This window comes from Bison bison, unplaced genomic scaffold, assembly GCF_000754665.1.
Source record: "Bison bison bison isolate TAMUID 2011002044 unplaced genomic scaffold, Bison_UMD1.0 scf7180017864312, whole genome shotgun sequence".
NCBI lineage: Eukaryota > Metazoa > Chordata > Mammalia > Artiodactyla > Bovidae > Bison > Bison bison.
The window spans coordinates 2,987,810-2,991,707 of NW_011494884.1; the positions used below are offsets into that span (position 1 = coordinate 2,987,810).

Here is a 3,898-nt window from a genome sequence, read left to right on the forward strand (position 1 = left end):
CTAGTCATACCATTTTCCTGGAATCAAGTGAGATAAGATGAGTTTTTGTTGTGGCTCCATTTTGCTCAAATCATCTCCTCTGCTGGCCACACCCTCTCTAGCCTCAACGGCCCCCCTCCCCTCTACTTCCCTGTGAGGCTGTTACCTCACTTTTCCAAAGACCACTTCAAACACACCTCCTCTGTGTCATTCTCACTATTGCTTATTGCAAGGTTGTGTTAGTTTCTGTGTTGCTGTAACAAATTGCTAGGAAGTTGGTGGCTTAAGACAACAGAAATTTACCTTCTCACAGTTCTGCAGGCCAGAAGTTCAAAATCAAGGTGTCAGGAAAACTGTGCTCCTTCCAGAAGCTCCAGGGAGAATAAGTCCCTGGTTCAAGAGCTTCTGGTGGTCCTGGTGTTCTGAGGGTCATAGCAGCATGTCTCCAGTCTTCAAGACCAGTATCTTCAAGTCTCTCTCTGTTGGTCATCACATTAGCTCTCTCTTCCTCTGTGTAATCTCCCTCTGGTTCTCACTTATGATGGTTGAAGACCCACTCACTTATTTCAAGATAATCTCCCCAAATCGAGATTGTTGGCTTAATCACTTCTGCAAGGCCCTTCTTCCTGGTAAGGCAAGGTTTATACATTCCATTGATCAGTATCTGGTATTTTTATTTTGGGTGGCCATTTTTTGGACTACTGCATAGTGATCCCTTCTTTGAATATGCAAATGTGTTGATATTTTTCTAATAGCACTAATATCATTAAGAAATAATTATATGTCTCACATGTGTAGTTACCTGTTGCCTTGTTTTTGATGTATTCTAAATCTGCTTTTATTATATTCAAGTGCTAGGCCTTAGGTTTGCCAAACCAAGAAGACCAGATTCTTACATGCAAAGAGCTTGTAGCCTAGTTGGAGAGATGGACAAGTGAAGAAATAATTGCAAACAAATGTGAGGGTGCTAAATACGCAGAAAAATCAGAGAGCGGCAGTCCCCTGGGGTCATGTACCTGTTCAGAGCACGTGGGCCTAAAATTGCTTCGAATATAGAGGTTATATCCAATTCATATATTTCTGAACACTAATTACTAGAATCTTGATTGAGGACTTTCAATATTACTAACCTGAAATGTGCACGATATGTAATTAAAAACCTTTTAGTGACTGTGACCCTAATTCTTTGAGGTAGTATGCAGAATAAAGGCCTCTACACTGTCTCCTTTTCTTTAAAAACATAATTCCATTTGACTACAATTTCTTGTTCTTTGCTAAGATGATAGGGAAGCATCTTATATCTTGGTCTATTGACTTATTTATCTCCCTCCATTTTGAAATAATTGCATCCTCAAAGGAAAGTAGGATTGTCTTACAATCTCTGCTCAACCTTCTGAACTAACCCTTAAGTTAATATCTAAGTGGCATGAAAGAGCTTTGATCTCTTCATTCTGATCCTCTGGTGATTGGCCCTCTGATGTGGAGGAATAAGTGTAGTTGCTCCTCTCATGATCCACCTTTTAGGATTTTTTTCCTCCAAGGGCCTCAAGGACATTGACTTTAGGTCAGAAGTGTTGCAGAGTTATGAAAGTTACAGTCTGATTACAACTACATGTTCACTTATGACAATTTTTTCTTCCAATAATTTATTCCCACCTGTGTAAACAACAAGGATGATCTTTTTATTTGTGTGGTTTAGTCTTAATAGAATTATTACATCCTGATTTTTATTACATTTTATAATACTTCTACTCCCTTCACTCAAAAGCATCTTCTGTTCTGTGTGTCTCCCTGATAAAAAATTCTCACTTTAGCCTAGATAACCATAACTACAGTAAACTGGCTTGTTTGAACATACAGAAAAATTTTCTATGACATTTAGTAGAGAGAGTAAAGAAGACTTTATTCAAGAGGGGCTCCTGAACTAGACAGCAGGCTCAGCTTCTGAATAAAGAAAAGTAGGAATTCATAGCCAGGAAACAGGGTGAGGGGTAATGAGCAGAAAATCACTAAAGGGAAGCAGGAAATTCTGGGGGGATGAACCAGCCTGAAAGGATTCCTGCTGAAGGTGGGTTAGAGTGATCAGCTGTCCAAGGTGGGGATGAGGAATTTGATCTGACATGTAGGGTGGTCAGATATCAACAGTGGATGATTCTGGCTGAACTGACCTAGTGGGATCCTTGCTAAAATTGGACCCTACAAGGATGGAGACAGGAGCCCCAGGGAGACTTTGGGTGAGCAGACATCTCAGAGGGGTAAGATGAGAATTTGATCCAAAAGAGATTGTCTTTTCTGAACATTCATGAGGACATTAAAAATATATGAGAAAATCTTTCACCATCCCATCCTGGAAGGTAACTTATGCCTGCAGATACTATGTGTTTCATGCACTGCAGGCAGCAGTTATTGCCATTCTTGAGTTAGATATAAGGACACTGAGGTTCATATTTGTAATTTATAAATATATGACATCATTAGGGCTTCCCCAGTGGCTCAACAGTAAAGAATCCACCTGCAGTGCTGGAGATGCAGGAGACATGGGTTCAATGTCTGGGTGGGGAAGATTCCCTGGAGGAGGGCATGGCAACCCACTCCAGTATTTCTGCCTGAAGAATCCCATGGACAGAGGAGCCTAGTGGGCTACAGTCCACAGGGTCATGAAGAGTTGGACACGATAGAAGTGACTGAGTACAGCATGTGACATCATTACTTTCTGGTAAATATATGTAAAGTAACATTTAAGTGAAACAACAACAACAAAAAAGAACACTGGGGCTCAGAAAAGCTAGGTAGACTTTCCAAGACCCAACAGCTAGGCAGTGCTGAAATGAACTAGTTTAGGATGACCTGGGATCACAGTGCATAATTACAATGGAGAAACTGGGAGTTGGAGAAGGTAACCACATGGAGCAGGTCATCTGCTGTGATGGAAGGGACCTGGGGCTACAGTGGTCTGGCTCCACCCTCTTCCTGCCCCCAGCTTCCTACAACAACTTCCACTGGCCTAATCCATCAGGAAGGTAGGGGACAAGGGAGCTTTTCGATGCAGTCCACATGGGACATGGCCCAGAGTGGAGAAGAGGGAGCTGATATAGGGGAGCAAACAGGAGTCATCCATTTGAGGGGTGACAAAGTTAGGGTAACCTGTGTTCTGGGTTCAGTGTTTGTATGTTAAAGCCCTCATATCCAGTAGCTCAGGATGTGGCCATATTGGGAGACAGATGTTTAAAGAGGCAAACTATTTTTAAGAATGTGGCGATTAGGTTGGACCTAATCTAATTTGACTGGTATCCTCAGAAGAACTTTGAACACAGATAAGAATAGAGGGATTATGACATGAAGATTCAGGGGGAAGATAGCCATTTGCACACTGTGGAGAGAGGCCTGGAGCAGGTCTTTCCCTGATGGCCCAAGGTAGGAGCCAACTGCGATGCCTCAGTCTCAGACTCCAGGCTGTGATAAAGGGAAGTTATTCTGTTTACTTCACTCAGGCTGTGGTACTTTGCTGTATCAGTCCTCAGTTCAGTTCAATTCAGTTCAGTCACTCAGTCACATCCAACTCTTTGCGACCCCATGATTCACAGCACGCCAGGCCTCCCTGTCCATCACCAACTCCCAGAGTTCACACAGACTCATGTTCATCAAGTCAGTGATGCCATCCAGCCATCTCATCCTCTGCCATCCCCTTCTGCCCTTGCCCCCAATCTCTCCCAGCATCAGAGTCTGTTCCAATGAGTCAACTATTTGCATGAGGTGGCCAAAGTCCTGGAGTTTCAGCTTTAGCATCATTCCTTCCAAAGAAATCCCAGGGCTGATCTCCTTCAGAATGGACTGGTTGGATCTCCTTGCAGTCCAAGGGACTCTCAAGAGTCTTCTCCAACACCACAGTTCAAAAGCATCAATTCTTTGGCACTCAGCT

The 3,898-nt window shown here is 42.9% G+C and overlaps 1 long non-coding RNA gene across 1 annotated transcript in view; it reads right to left on the reverse strand.

Moving 5' to 3' along the window:
- Positions 1–294: 294 nt before the first annotated feature.
- LOC104997619 overlaps positions 295–3,898 on the reverse strand; it is a 28,671-nt gene continuing 25,067 nt past the window's right edge. The window contains exon 3 of the long non-coding RNA XR_826345.1: positions 295–605. This is a non-coding gene — a long non-coding RNA (uncharacterized LOC104997619). The remainder of the gene's footprint in view (positions 606–3,898) is intronic.